We start from the raw sequence: 17,383 nt of genomic DNA on the forward strand, positions 1-17,383 counted from the left end.
CCCCCTACCTGTACTACATGTCCTGTACTGCTCTCTACCTGTACTACAGGTACTGTTTTGCCCTCTTCTTGTACTACATGTACTGTACTGCTCTCTATCTGTCCTACATGTACTGTACTGCCCTCTATCTGTACTACATGTACTGTACTGCCCTCTATCTGTACTACATGCACTGTACTTCTCTCTACCTGTACTACATGTAATTTGCTGCTCTCTACCTGTACTACATGTCCTGCACTGCCCTCTACCTGTACTACATGTACTGTTTTGCCCTCTACCTGTACTACATGTACTGTACTGCTTTCTACATGTACTACATGTATTGTTCTTCCCTCTACCTGTAATACATGTACTGTTTTGCCCTCTACTTGTACTACATGTACTGTACTGCCCTCTACCTGTACTACATGTACTGTACTGCTCTCTACCTGTACTACATGTACTGTTTTGCCCTCTACCTGTACTACATGTACTGTACTGCTCTCTACCTGTACTACATGTACGGTACTGCAATCTACCTGTTCTACATGTCCTTTACTGTCCTTTACCTGTACGACATGTACTGTACTGCCCTCTAGCTGTAAAACGTGCACATACTGTACTGTACATGTGCATGTACTGTACTGCTCCCTACCGTTACAAGTCCCGTACTGCCCTCGACCCGTACTATATGTACTGTACTGCCCTCTACCTGTACTATATGTACTGTACTGCCCTCTACCTGTACTATGTGTACTGCATTGCCCTCTACCTGTACTACATGTACTATACTGCCTTATACCTGTACTACTTGTACTGTACTGCCCCGTACATATTCTTAATGTAATGTACTGCCCTCTAACTGTACTACATGTACTGTACTGCAACCTACCTTTACTACATGTCCTGTACTGTCCTTTACCTGTGCTACATGTACTGTACTGCCCTCTATCTGTACTGCATGTACTGCCCACTACCTATTCTACATGCACTGCCCTCTACCTTTACTACATGTGCTGTACTGCCCTCTACCTGTACAACATGTCCTGTACTGCCCTTTACCTGTACTATATGTACTTTACTGCCCCCTACCTGTAGTACATGTCCTTTACTGCCCTCTACCTGTACTAGATGTACTGTACTGCCCTCTACCTGTACTAGATGTACTGTACTGCCCTCTACCTGTACGACACATACTGTACTGCCCTCTACCTCTACGACACTTACTGTACTGCCCTCTACCTGTACTAGATGTACTGTACTGTCCTCTACCTGTACTAGATGTACTGTACTGCCCTCTACCTGTAGTACATGCACTGTACTTCTCTCTACCTGTACTACATGTACTTTACTGTCCTCTACCTGTAATACATGTACTGTACTGCCCTCAACCTGTACTACATGCACTGTACTTCTCTCTACCTGTACTACATGTACTGTACTGCCCTCTACCTGTTCTACACATACTGTACTGCCCTCTACTTGTACTAGATTTACTGTACTGCCCTCTACCTGTACAACATGCACTGTACTGCCCTCTTCCAATACTGCATGTCCTGTAGTGCCCTCTACCTGAACTACACGTACTGTATTGCCCTCTACCTGTACTACATGTACTGTACTGCCCTCTACCTGAACTACATGTATTGTACTGTCCTCTACTTGTACTACATGTACTGCCCTCTACCTGTACTACATGTATTGTACTGCCCCCTACCTGTACTACATGTCCTGTACTGCTCTCTACCTGTACTACAGGTACTGTTTTGCCCTCTTCTTGTACTACATGTACTGTACTGCTCTCTATCTGTCCTACATGTACTGTACTGCCCTCTATCTGTACTACATGTACTGTACTGCCCTCTATCTGAACTACATGCACTGTACTTCTCTCTACCTGTACTACATGTAATTTGCTGCTCTCTACCTGTACTACATGTCCTGCACTGCCCTCTACCTGTACTACATGTACTGTTTTGCCCTCTACCTGTACTACATGTACTGTACTGCTTTCTACATGTACTACATGTATTGTTCTTCCCTCTACCTGTAATACATGTACTGTTTTGCCCTCTACTTGTACTACATGTACTGTACTGCCCTCTACCTGTACTACATGTACTGTACTGCTCTCTACCTGTACTACATGTACTGTTTTGCCCTCTACCTGTACTACATGTACTGTACTGCTCTCTACCTGTACTACATGTACTGTATTGCCCTCTACCTGTACTACATGTACTGTACTGCCCTCTACCTGTCCTACATGTACTGTACTGCCCTCTACCTGTCCTACATGTATTGTACTGTCCTCTACTTGTACTACATGTACTGCCCTCTACCTGTACTACATGTATTGTACTGCCCCCTACCTGTACTACATGTCCTGTACTGCTCTCTACCTGTACTACATGTACTGTACTGCTCTCTATCTGTACTACATGCACTGTACTTCTCTCTACCTGTACTACATGTAATTTGCTGCTCTCTACCTGTACTACATGTCCTGTACTGCCCTCTACCTGTACTACATGTACTGTACTGCTTTCTACATGTACTACATGTACTGTACTTTCCTCTACCTGTAATACATGTACTGTTTTGCCCTCTACTTGTACTACATGTACTGTACTGCCCTCTACCTGTAATACATGTACTGTACTGCTCTCTACCTGTACTACATTTACTGTTTTGCCCTCTCCCTGTACTACATGTACTGTACTGCTCTCTACCTGTACTACATGTACTGTATTGCCCTCTACCTGTACTACATGTACTGTACTGCCCTCTACCTGTCCTACATGTACTGTACTGCCCTCTACCTGTCCTACATGTATTGTACTGTCCTCTACTTGTACTACATGTACTGCCCTCTACCTGTACTACATGTATTGTACTGCCCTCTACCTGTACTTCATGTATTGTACTGCCCCCTACCTGTACTACATGCACTGTACTTCTCTCTACCTGTACTACATGTACTGTACTGCCCTCTACCTGTACTACATGTACTGTACTGCCCTTTGCCTGTACTCCATGTACTGCACTGCCCCCAACCTGTACTACATGTCCTGTACTGCTCTCTACCTGTACTACATGTCCTGTACTGCCCCATACCAGTAGCACTTGTCCTGTACTGCCCTCTACCTGTCCTACATGCCCTGTACTGCTCTCTACCTGTACTACATGTCCTGTACTGCCCCCTACCTGTAATACTTGTCCTGTACTGCCCTCTACCTGTCCTACATGTACTGTACTGCCCTCTACCTGTCCTACATGTACTGTACTGCTCTCTACCTGTACTACATGTACTGTACTGCTCTCTACCTGTACTACATGTCCTGTACTGCTCTCTACCTGTACTACATGTCCTGTACTGCCCTCTACCTGTACTACATGTACTGTACTGCCCTTTACCTGTACTCCATGTACTGCACTGCCCCCAACCTGTACTACATGTCCTGTACTGCCCTCTACCTGTACTACATGTACTGTACTGCTCTCTACCTGTACATACACTGTACTGCCCTCTACCTGTACTACATGTACTGTACTGCCCTCTACCTGTACTACATGTCCTGTACTGCCCTCTACCTATACTACATGTACTGTACTGCTCTCTACCTGTACTACATGTACTGTACATTTACAATCATCAGACCCCAGAGCTCTCTACCATTCCTATATACTGATGTACCCCCAGCTATTGCTGTATTTCTAATGAATAAATGAAGTGGAAGTTCTCCAGCATCTCCATCTATTATTACTAAGCGCTAAGAGATGAGTAACATCACATCGAAGTCTCCAGATCCCCTCCAGTAAACACCGGGAGATCTCTGATATTACCCCAATGACTGTGAAGTAGCATTAGCCTCATATCAGGCATCAGTACATAATGGAGATTCACTTGTCTCCCTTTATTGGCACTTACCATTATCAGAAAATTAAAGTCTAATAAAATCCCGGGCAGAGGTTATGCCTGTTACAGATCGCGCACTATTATCTACTAAGGCTTATCATCAGATAAATGACACATGATACATTGTTTATGGCTACAGTTGATGGAAAATGACTTCATCTGTTGGATAGTAAAGGAGAGGTTGTGTGTAGTAATGTACGAGCAACTTACAATCACCCAATGCTACTACTGATTTACTACTGAGCTGTCACTGACATCATAAGAATAAAATAGTCAAACTCCCTGGAGGCAGGAGCACATCGACCCTCTGATATCCTGCACTGCCTATACCTGGTGGCTTCTGGGTCCTAGTACTAGTCTGCTTGCAAGGCTGGATGCCATGGCTCAGTGTCAACAATCACCGCACATTGACCCAGATATATGAAAACTGGTGCAGGCACAATAATATATCTGGGCTACTGTTCATAATATAAGGCACCTTCCTAGGAGAAGGTGCCTGAGCCATAGGGAACTCAAAGCATCACCAAAATCTCTCCAACGTCTGTCCATACTACTCATGACCTAAGTTCTACCTCCACTTACTTCCAGCAGATAACCGTATTGACTCTATATCACCTACCCATAACTTTTAATGGATTACTACAATGCAGAACTTCCACCAGCACCATCCTCAACCTGTCCCCTGACCGAGTCTTTGTAAGCCCCTCTGACATCATACATCCATGTCTTTTATCTGTAACGTAGATTCTACTCCAAGAGGTAGCAACCTGGTGGATTCCCTTCAGCGATGTCCAGAGCACCACACCCAGGCTTAAAGATTCAAAACCAGAGGACCACAATGACAAGTGCCTTAGGAGTAGCCCCAAGTCAAATCCGTACATTACACTCCTAGGAGTCAGAAGGTTTGTTACATTTTAGTTCCATCTCTAATAAAAGGGAAATAAGATCTTATCTGCAGTAACAATAGACTAGGAACCACTCTCCATCCAATTATAAAGGACATGGTCCCAAGAGACCATTCATCTATGGTACCAGAGACCCATTATCCCAATCAGTTCCTTTATGGTCTGCTGGCTCTAGGTCTACTGGTTAATTTTTGGTTGACTTGAGTGGTTGTCTCAGGATATTGATGGAGGAACCAGAGCTAGAAGAAGAAGGGGAGTAGGGGTTACAAGTAGGACAGGGGTATTAGGTATAGTCAACAAGGTATGAAGTAAAAGATGTGCAGTTCCTTGGTACAACCACTATATTGTGCATGGAGCTGTCCAAGGCTGGACAGCTGATTAGTGTAGAACCTTGGTATCAGACCCACAAAGATTTGATACTAATGACTGAGCTCAGGTCATCCATTTCCAAACTTGTTTTGGAACCAAGACATCTTCACATTTGTTTATGTTCAACCATTGAGCAAAGACCAAAATATTCTAAACCGTCCAGTATTTAGAGGATGTCACCTCAGCACAAGCCTCGTGAAGAACATCATTACTATATCGCTCTATCACTAGACAGATATACAGTATACATGGAAAAGCAATATGGGTTACTTCAAAACACTAAGGACATTAACAAACCAGAAAGTTGCAAGACTTGATGATAAGTGAGATTAATGTGTGATCTTAATTAAGGATTTTCTTTTGCTACACTCCAGTTGGCTTGAAGGACACTTATACTAAGTAAATTTTGTACATGAATGGTAAACAAGTGACATCTATAATGAGAGACAAAAGTGAGGGTAAAGAAAAGAGAAGACGGAGAAGAGACACACAGAAGAGAGACAGATGAGAAAGAGAGAGAAAAGAGGAAGAAAATATTGAAAAAAGAGGAGAGAAACTGAGGAGATGAAGCAAAATAAGGCAAGGAGAGAGGAGAGATGACAAACAGAGGAGAGGAGACAAAATAATGAGAGGAGAGGCAGGAAAAAAGAGAGTGAAAATATAAGAGACAAGTGAAGGAGAAGAAAAAGGTCACAAATAGAAGAGACAACAAAAAGAAAGGAGACAGAAAGGTGGATTCCGGTGTAGGAACAGAAGTCCAGGGGAAAAAAATTGGAGAAGAGATGGAGAGAGAAGAAGAGAAGAGGAGAAACACAACAATTAGAGGAGAGGAGAGGCATAAAAGAGGGTGGAAAACAAGCAAGAAAAGATAAAAAGATACAGCAAAGTAGAAACTAAGAGGAGAAATTAAAAAAACACAGGAAAGATACAAAATACAGTAAAAGAGCAAAAACAAAATAATTAGAATATAAATAGAGAAGAGAGAGAAGAGAGGGTGAAAAACAAGCGAGAAAAGAGGAATGGAAAGAGACAAAATTCAGGAGAAGAGAGGAGATGTTTACATTTTCAATGCTGCTACTGTACATGGTAATATATCACTAAAAGAGTCCCATGATGATGTGCTGGATGCCCCACTATCAGGACCTGCAGCTATCAGGGTGCCCCACTATCAGGACCTGCAGCTATCAGGGTTCCCCACTATCAGGACCTGCAGCTATCAGGGTTCCCCACTATCAGGACCTTCAGCTATCAGGGTGCCCCACTATCAGGACCTCCAGTTATCAGGGTGCCCCACTATCAGGACCTGCAGCAATCAGGTTGCCCGACTATCAGGACCTCCAGCTATCAGGGTGCCCCACTATCAGGACCTTCAGCTATCAAGGTGCCCCACTACCAGGACCTCCAGCTATCATGGTGCTTCACTTCCAGGACCTCCAGCTATCAGGGTGCCCCATAATCAGGACCTTTAGCTATCAGGGTGCCCCACTATCAGGACCTCCAGCAATCAGGGTGCCCCACTATCAGGACCTTTAGCTATCAGGGTGCCCCACTGTTATGAGCTCCAGCTTTCAGGATGCCCCACTATCAGCATGCCCCACTATCAGGACCTCCAGCAATCAGGGTGCCCCACTATCAGGACCTCCAGCAAACAGGGTGCCCCACTATCAGGACATTTAGCTATCAGGGTGCCCCACTGTTATGAGCTCCAGCTTTCAGGATGCCCCACTATCAGGACCTACAGCAATCAGGGTGCCCCCCTATCAGGACCTTCAGCAATCAGGGTGCCCCACTATCAGGACCTTTAGCTATCAGGGTGCCCCACTATCAGGACATCCAACTATTATGGTGCCCCACTATCAGGACCTCCAGCTATCAGGGTGCCCACTATTACAACCTTCATCTACCAGGGTGCCCCACTATAGGACCCCCAGCTATCAGGGTGCCCCACTATCAGGACCTCCAGCTATCAGGGTGCCCCACTATCAGGACCTCCAGCTATCAGGGTGCCCCCTATTACAACCTTCATCTACCAGGGTGCCCCACTATAGGACCCCCAGCTATCAGGGTGCCCCACTATCAGGATCTCTCGCTATCAGGGATCCCCACTATCAGGACCTCCAGCTATCCGGGATCCCCACTATCAGGACCTCCAGCTATCAGAGATCCCCACTATCAGGACCTCCAGCAATCAGGGATCCCCTCTATCAGGACCTCCAGCTATCAGGGAACCCCACTATCAGGACCTCCAGCAATCAGGGATCCCCACTATCAGGACCTCCAGCTACAAGCTGTTATCTGCCAGCGCTCAGTTCCTTGGAGTGCCCCGCACAGGGAAGAAGCAGCGTTTCATGCACCTACTGAAGTCCCTACTCTGCCCAGGCAATGCATGTACATGACAGGTCCTCCAATGTGACCACTTTTCTAGTTGCTCCAGGTAAAGAAGGTTGCAATTACAGGACACATATAAGAGTAGAAACCTCTACAATCAGTAGGTACAAGGTGAATTGTGAAAAACATATTATGATAAAACCTCCCACATACAATAACTGGGTGCAGGTTCTCTTCTTCATTTACTGAACCCATTGAGATCATCTACGAGGACTTTGAAAACATTGAGTTATTACTACTGATCCACCATTGATGCTCAGTAGCCGTTGCCATATTCAGCCTCTAGTAGCCTGGACACATCATAGTAACCCAGGCAGATCCATCGCTACCTCCTGTGTACACAACTTCTGGCGATGCCATCAGTATTCATCACGTTGGCAATCAGTCTCCTACCCGTTGGCTCAGTAGTGATCATCACAGACCTTAATGCATTGCAGACAAGGTATTGGATCTGCGCTGATATATGATCACCCTGGACTGAGCGGAACAATGTATATAGTATATAGTGTGTGTCAGGGCTGTAGGATATACTGTATATAGCGGGCAGTATATTCAGCCAGCGCTGCTGATATGTGTGAAGGCTGGAAGATTTATGCAGGGATCATGTATGTTCCCGGGCTGTTTGATGTAGAGTGCTGACTAGTGATAAGATGGTGGGATGTATTGTGCTGGTTGGTCTCAGGGGGAAGCTGCACATATGTGGATGTCACCTCCGAGGGGCCGCTGCATGTATGCAAATAATTCATCATAACTGGATGCAGGTAGGGATCTGCTGAGTGGATATTAATAATAAGGTGTTAGTTGCTCCTGACATGTCTCACAGTCTCTGCCTTATTATTTGCAGGTTGTTACCAGGCAGGAGGATGGATGCCTGATATGATGACATTGAATGGTAATGACCTGCATTATGAACATATGATGTGCCATGTACAAGGACTGTCATATGGATACTGGATCCAGATCACACAGTTCAGAACCAAGGACAAAGGACACATCCAGCACCACTGGGTAGCATGATCATCATGGATACATCAGGGGCACTTTCATCATAGCAATATACCCCAGGCAAGGAATCAGAACCAGGGGATATGAATCAGTACCAGAAACAATAGTGGGCTCAGTAATATGGACAGAGGAGCTTCATTGACATTGACTATAGCAGGTTCAAAGCCATTGAGATTAGCAGGAACAAGGTCCAGCAGGTTCAGCACCATGGACAAGAACAGATTAATGGATCTGATTAGGTGCACACAGAGTGATGTCCAGTAATATGACCTAGACCAGGACCAGAACTATGGCCAGTGTTGTATCCAGTAATATGACCTAGACCAGGACCAGAACTATGGCCAGTGACGTGTCCAGTAATATGGGCTAGCAGGTTCAGCACCATGGACAAGAACAGATCAATGGATCTGATAAGATTCACACAGAGGGATGTCCAGTAATATGGACTACACCCGGACCAGCACTATGGCCAATGGCGTGTCCAATAATATGGGTTAGTTCAGCACCAGTGTCAAAAACAGATCACAGAATATTGACCAGTTTAGATTCAGCACCATGGACAGTGGCTGATACAGTAATATGGATTAGACTAGGATCAGCACCATGGACAAGACCATAGACCAGAGCACAACCATCACCATGAAAAGAATCAGGACCATTCATGTCGAGAACAGCGAGATCAGAAACATGTACAGAGACAGGTCCAGTAATATGGACCAGAGCATAACTAGCACCATGGACAGTGATACTAACATGGACTGGAGCAGGTTCAGCACCATCGACATTGGAAGGTTCAGCAATTGGAGAACCACTAAGTCCAATAATATGAACTTAAATACACGAAAGAGTAACAGCCCCCTGGGTCAGATTCAGGACCATTTACAGGTCCAATAATATTGGTTAAAGCAAGATCAGAATTGTAAACATAAGCCCTAACATGGACCAGACTAGGATCAGCACCTTTCAGCAGAGTTTTAGTAGCACCATTGGTATAGAAAGGTCAAGTAATATGGATTATAGAAGGGTCAGCACCTTCGGCAAGGTTTTAGGACTGGGTCAGATCCAGTACCCTGCAATAAGGATCAGAGCAGTGTAAACACCTTGGTTAGTGGTATTTGTGAGGTCTGGATCAGAACCATGTACAGAGCCGGTCCAGTATTAGGAATCAAGGCAGGCTCAGCAGCTTTGGCTGGGGGTTCTGGTAAGATCTGGATCAGGGACAGCAACATGTAAAGAGGGAGGTCCAGTAGTGTGGATCAGAGCAGTATAATCTCTTTGTGCATGGATATTGGAAAGACCTGGATCATATTTAGCACCATGTACTGGGGCAGGTCCAGTATTGTGGATTGGAGCATTTTGGGTAATGGATTCTGAAAAGAACTGGATCAGTGACATAACTATGTAAAGAGACAGGCTCAGTAAAGTGGATCAGAGCAACATAATCATTCTTTGTATAGGTTTTAGTAAGAAATGGATCATATTCAGCACCATGTAGAAACAGGTCCAGTAATGTGGATCAGCATATTGAGCAGAAGAAAAGACTGGGTCAGATCCTGCACCATTTACAGGGTTACAGAAGGTCCAGCACCTTGGGCAGGGAATTCTGGTAAGACCTAGGTTACAATCAGCACCAAGTAAAGAGGCAGATCCAGTAATAAGGATCAGTACCTTGGGAAGTGGCATAGATAAGGACTAGATCAGAACTAGCACCATGTTCCAAGGCAGGTCCAATAATATGCATAAGAGCAGGATCAGCACATTGGTTAGAAGGTTCTGTTAAGACTTTGATCAGGTACAGCACCATACACAGGAACAGGTCCAATAATATAAACTTAGCAGAATCAGCATTTTGGGCACAGAATTCTGGAGCGACCTAGATCAAATACAGCACCATGTACAGATGCAGGTCCAGTGATATGGGTCAGTATCTAGAGCAAGGGAATAGATAAGGACTCAATAAGATCTAGCACCATGTTCCAAGGCAGGTCCAATAATATGCATAAGAGCAGGTTCAGTACATTGGGTAAGACTTGGATCAGGTTCAGCACCATACACAGGGACAGCTCCAATAATAAAAAAAAAACTTAGCAGAATCAGCATCTTGGACACAGGGTTCTGGAGAAACCTGGATCAGACCCAGCACCATGTATAGATGCAGGTCCAGTGATATGGGTCAGTATCTAGAGCAGGGGAATAGATAAGGAGTCGATAAGATCTAGCACCATGTTCCAAGGCAGGTCCAATAATATGCATATGAGCAGGTTCAGTACATTTGGTAGGAATTGGATCAGGTTCAGCACCATAAACAGAGACAGGTCCAATAATATAAACTTAGCAGAATCAGCATCTTGGGCACAGGGTTCTGGAGAGACCTGGATCAGACCCAGCACCATGTACAGATGCAAGTCCGGTAATATGGGTTAAAGCAGCCTCAGCATCTTGAGCAGAGGAATAGATTAGGGCTGGATCAGATCCAGGGACAGGTCCAGTAACATGGATGTGGGGGGTGGGGGGGATGAAGACCATTGCTGATCAATCTTCATTCTCAGGGACAGGACATCAGGAAGATCCAAACATGGAGTCAGCAAGGCAATGCATGCAGGGAATGTCAGATGTAGAAAGAGAGAGACAGCCACAGACAGAGACACCCTGAGACAGTCCTAGCACCAGGGAAAGAGACTGCTGGTGACATCCTAGAGACCTCCACAAGCTGGAGGACAATCATCATCATCATGAGGAGAGGCAGAGGATGCAGCATGTAATGAGGCTGGCACTGCAGTGTGTGGCCACCTACCTTCAGCTGGGCTCTCTCTGCGCCATGCCATCCACCTGGTGCCAGCACTGGCCGCCCCTTCTGCAGCAGCCCCCGCCTCAGGAAAGGGGCATACAGAGGGCAGCTCCATCCATAGCTCCAATCCCTGGCTAATCCATCCAGCGGCCCCCCGACTACGGGCGCACATCCGACCCCCGGGAGCAGCCGTGCCGGAGCCACCCTGTCCAATCCCTGGCTCGGTGAGTCTGGGTGCTCGGGGTGGGGGAGGCTGGAGGTGACAGGGAGGGAGGGAGGACGAGGCTGGGAGGGACCTGCTGCCGGGGGTGGGAGGAGCACTGCAGCACATCGCAGCACAGAGACACCTGGCAGAGCGTGCACATACATGCACACACACACCACAGGCAGCCCCAGGTCTCCTGTGCACTCCTACATTTCACATCTAACACTACATGGACCAGAAGTACAGTCCGCCGCTGCCCCGCCCCGACTACACCTTAACCCTGTCCTCCCCACACTGCAGCTACGTATATTGTCATATATTATTCATGTCTTCGCTGCACTTTCATCCGGCATTTCCATGCTAAAAGGGGGTTGTTGTCCAAATTTAACCCCTTCTTACCCTAATAGACATGACAAACTAAGAGTCATAAAAGAAAGATGGATACAGAGATAGAAAACCTATGGAGGCTACACATTACAGCTCTGAAACAGAATCCTAATGCTAAAAAATGAAACATGATACATTTAGGTATCAATACTGATGATACATAAATGTTATAAATAATAGTACTAGTAATAATAATAATAATAATAATAATAATACATAAATATTATAAATAGCAATCATGACACCAACAACATCAATCAATAAAACACACAGACACCACACACAGAAACCTGTGTAGCAGCTTTAGTATAAAACTAAGAATAATAAAATAATAATATTAATAATATAAACATAGGAAAAAAAAATCTGCATGGAAAAGGCTGCACTTTTTCATATACTTATTTATGAAGATTTTTCTTATGAATATTCCACTAACGCCCAAAAGTGAACAAGAATATAAAATAATAACAACAGATACAATAACAGGAAACGTAACAAACTGTAGTAATAACATAATAGCAATAATAATAATAAATAATAGCAATAACAATATGTACATATATATGAAACCAGAACCACAAAACAATAACAAAAACCAGCATAATAGTAATAGGAAATACAAGACATAAGGAAACAACAGAACATGTGCATAAAATATTAACCCTACACACGGGAAGGGAATAGAATCATCTACTTATGATTTCCCTCCAGCACTAGGAGAAGACTGTATACACAGAATCTCCGCACCAGATGATAAGGAATATGACCCCTGTCAGGGTCAGGTCATTGTATGTTATATGTAAATTTTAATAATGAAGATAATAATTTACATACAGAACATACAAATCATTGTTATGTGCAGGGCTGATAATGGAATATAATATATATGAGATGGAGACACAAAGGGTTCAGACTTGCATGTAAATGTACACAGAAATGAATCCAACAATAATGGTACAACAATAGGTTCCCATTAATCCCCATAAATCTATAGAATCAGGGCTCACAAGTTCCTCCAACTTCTGTACCTGAATATAGCACTCAGAGGCATCTCAATAAGAGATGTGTCCGTAGTCACAGTAGTTAAGAGTCACTAAGACCCTAAAAGTCATAGAGTCCGCACTAGCCAATAGTCACAGAGCTCATTATAGCCAATAACCATAGAGCCCTCACTAGCCAATGGTCACAGAGCCCCCAATAGCCAATAATCATGGAACACTCACTAACCAATAGTAACAGATCCCCCAATAGCCAATAAGACCCTAGTAGTCACAGAGCCCCTACTAGCCAATAATCATGAAGCACTCACTAGCCAATAGTCACAGAGCCCCCAATAGCCAATAATCATGGAGCACTCACTAACCAATAGTAACAGATCCCCCAATAGCCAATAAGACCCTAGTAGTCATAGAGTCCACACTAGCCAATAGTCACAGAGCCCTAATAGCCAATAGTCAAGGAGCACTCACTAGCCAATAGTCACAGATCCGCCAATAGCCAATAATCATGGAGCACTCACTAGCCAATAGTCACAGATCCGCCAATAGCCAATAATCATGGAGCACTCACTAACCAATAGTCACAGAGCCCCTAATAGCCAATAATCATGGAGCACTCACTAGCCAATAGTCACAGATCCGCCAATAGCCAATAAGACCCTAGTAGTCACAGAGCCCCTACTAGCCAATAATCATGAAGCACTCACTAGCCAATAGTCACAGAGCCCCCAATAGCCAATAATCATGGAGCACTCACTAACCAATTGTAACAGATCCCCCAATAGCCAATAAGACCCTAGTAGTCATAGAGTCCACACTAGCCAATAGTCACAGAGCCCTAATAGCCAATAGTCAAGGAGCACTCACTAGCCAATAGTCACAGAGCCCCCAATAGCCAATAATCATGGAGCACTCACTAACCAATAGTAACAGATCCCCCAATAGCCAATAAGACCCTAGTAGTCATAGAGTCCACACTAGCCAATAGTCACAGAGCCCTAATAGCCAATAATCATGGAGCACTCACTAGCCAATAGTCACAGATCCGCCAATAGCCAATAATCATGGAGCACTCACTAGCCAATAGTCACAGATCCGCCAATAGCCAATAATCATTGAGCACTCACTAGCCAATAGTCACAGATCCGCCAATAGCCAATAATCATGGAGCACTCACTAGCCAATAGTCACAGATCCGCCAATAGCCAATAATCATGGAGCACTCACTAGCCAATAGTCACAGATCCGCCAATAGCCAATAATCATGGAGCACTCACTAGCCAATAGTCACAGATCCGCCAATAGCCAATAATCATGGAGCACTCACTAACCAATAGTCACAGAGCCCCTAATAGCCAATAATCATGGAGCACTCACTAGCCAATAGTCACAGATCCGCCAATAGCCAATAATCATGGAGCACTCACTAGCCAATAGTCACAGATCCGCCAATAGCCAATAATCATGGAGCACTCACTAGCCAATAGTCACAGATCCGCCAATAGCCAATAATCATGGAGCACTCTCTAGCCAATAGTCACAGATCCGCCAATAGCCAATAATCATGGAGCACTCACTAGCCAATAGTCACAGATCCGCCAATAGCCAATAATCATGGAGCACTCACTAGCCAATAGTCACAGATCCGCCAATAGCCAATAATCATGGAGCACTCACTAGCCAATAGTCACAGAGCCCTAATAGCCAATAATCATGGAGCCCTCAGTAGGTGATATCCATGAAGCCCCAATAGTCACGTAGCCTCCGTAGCCAATATCCATTACATTTCCAGTAGCCAAACGGCACGGTGCCCCAAGTACCCAATAGTCATTCTACTATTCCAGGAGTCATTTGTATTTTACCCCCAAAATTGTGAAAAGTCACAACTAATTTTCAGCAGAGACAATTGGACCAGAAGAGTATTTAAATGCAAAAACTGGAGACAATGAGGCAGTCACGATCCAGCGGTGGGTTCTCCGATGCTGATTAGGGTCCGGCCGGGATTCACTAAGGTCCATGCGCCGATATCCACCAGGTGTCGCTGCTTCGCCGAGGTCAGCTGGAGTTCACCGGAGTTTACCTTCTATTTCTTGGTGCAGGTAAGTGCGTGTCAAGCGACACTTTTTTTTTTTAAATTCCGCGATTTTTCGGAATACGTCAGGTTTTCCGATGGCCACACCCCCGATTTCCATAGCATGCATGCCGGCGCCGAAGTGCCACAAAAACCCAAGGCGATTCGGCGCAAATCGGAAAAATTTGTGAAACCCGAAGAAAAAAAAGCGATTCGGGCCCTTAGTAAATGACCCCCAATGGGGCTCATTTACTAAAGGCTCCACAGCCGCACTTTTGTTGGGTTTCCCGATTTTTTCCGTTTTGCGCCGAATCGCGATGGCTTTCACGCGATTGGGGGGCGTGGCCGTCGGAAAACCCGACGGATTTGGAAAAAATGCGGAATTTAAAAAACTAAATGTGTCGCAAGATCAAGCACTTACATGCACCGAGAAGAAGCAGGTGACCTCCGGCGGACCTTGGAGCAGCAGCGACTGGATTTTTGGGGAGCACGACCATGGTGAATCCCGGCAGAACCCGAATCCACGTCGGACAACGCAACGTGGGAACGCGACAGGACCGGGTAAGTAAATGATCTCAAGTGGTATATTTTTTGCCATATTTTACACGGACACATATTTTAACTCAGAAAAAAGGGATATTGGCCCTTAAAACCAAACCAAGCAGGTTCAGGTATTCTGTATGTATAAAGGCCAAAAAAGGACCGGAAGTAGCAAACTTTGTACTGACCCCCACAGCAAGCGATAGCATCAGCAATGAACAGTGTGCATTGACCCCTAAAGCAGTGGATGCCATCCTGCAGTACAGTCACCAACACCATCCCCCAAGAGAATGTGCCTCCAGACCACTATCGCCTGTAGGTGGCGCTGTCCCTTCCTACACTCAGGCAGCAGAGGGTGGAGATTGCTCTGGATCAGGAGTATAAACATCACAGGGAGCGGCTCCTTATCAGTACTACCAGTTCTACTAATGCCCTAATTACTACTTCTACTGATAGCACTATTACTACAACACAGTTACTATCACTTCTACCACTATTGCTACTAGCCGTTCTTCTAATGGGGCTCATTTACTAAGGGTCCGAATCGTGCATTTTCGTTGGGTTTCCCGAATATTTCCGATTTGCGCCGAATTGCCCCGGGATTTTGGCGCACGCGATCGGGGATTGTGACGGGACGAAAACCGGGGGGGAACCCGACGGATTCAGAATAACCGTGGAATTTTTTTAAAAAATTGTGTCGCAAGAACAGCACTCACATACACCGGGACAGCAGCAATAACTAGTGGATATCGGGTGCACAACCTTAGTGAATCCCGGCAAGCTCCGAATCAATGTCGGAGAACGCACCGTGGGATCGCGAATGGACCGGGTAAGTAAATGTGCACCAATAACTCAATTACTACTATTACTACAGCCACCACAATTATTACAACATCCATTATATCAGTGTTACCACTTTACTACCATTCTTACTGATATAATTGCTACTACTTTTAGTGTTAGCAACCCTACTACCCTCATGGTAACTGAGTGATTTATCACTACTACTCTTGATGCCGCGGTGCTACGAGGCCTCACAATTATTGTATATTTCTAAGAAACGTTTCATTTCTATATCCCAGGATTTTACTAATGGACATTGACGCGGCATAACTCATGTCAATCAGTCATCTAACTGTAGAGACAGCAATAACAGTGACATCCAATATCCATTGCAGAGGATCTGGATGTGCCGGATGTGTGTGAGGGTCTGGATGTCTGGATGTGCCGGATGTGTGTGAGGATCTGGATGTGCCGGATGTGTGTGAGGGTCTGGATGTGCTGGATGTGTGTGAGGATCTGGATGTGCCGGATGTGTGTGTGGATCTGGATTTGCTGGATGTGTGTGAGGATCTGGATGTGTCGGATGTGTGTGAGGATCTGGATGTGTCGGATGTGTGTGAGGATCTGAATTTGCCGGATGTGTGTGTGGATCTGGATGTGCCGGATGTGTGTGAGGATCTGGATGTGCCGTCTGTGTGTGAGGATCCGGTGTGCCGGATGTGTGTGAAGATCTGGATGTGCCGCCTGTGTGTGAGGATCTGGATGTGCCGGATGTGTGTGAGGATCTGGATGTGCCGGATGTGTGTGAGGATCTGGATGTTCCGCCTGTGTGTGAGGATCTGGATGTGCCGGATGTGTGTGAGGATCTGGATGTGCCGGATGTGTGTGAGGATCTGGATGTTCCGCCTGTGTGTGAGGATCTGGATGTTCCGCCTGTGTGTGAGGATCTGGATGTGCCGCCTGTGTGTGAGGATCTGGATGTGCCGGATGTGTGTGAGGATCTGGATGTGCCGGATGTGTGTGAGGATCTGGATGTGCCGGATGTG

At 45.4% G+C, this 17,383-nt stretch overlaps 1 protein-coding gene across 1 annotated transcript in view; it reads right to left on the bottom strand.

Annotated features, from left to right (window-relative positions):
* LRFN1 (leucine rich repeat and fibronectin type III domain containing 1) overlaps positions 1-11,639 on the bottom strand; it is a 149,805-nt gene extending 138,166 nt beyond the window's left edge. The window contains exon 1 of the mRNA XM_072123390.1: positions 11,360-11,639. The gene's annotated coding sequence lies outside the window, so the exon portion shown is untranslated. The remainder of the gene's footprint in view (positions 1-11,359) is intronic.
* Positions 11,640-17,383: the final 5,744 nt, after the last annotated feature.

This window comes from Engystomops pustulosus, chromosome 9, assembly GCF_040894005.1.
Source record: "Engystomops pustulosus chromosome 9, aEngPut4.maternal, whole genome shotgun sequence".
Lineage (NCBI taxonomy): Eukaryota > Metazoa > Chordata > Amphibia > Anura > Leptodactylidae > Engystomops > Engystomops pustulosus.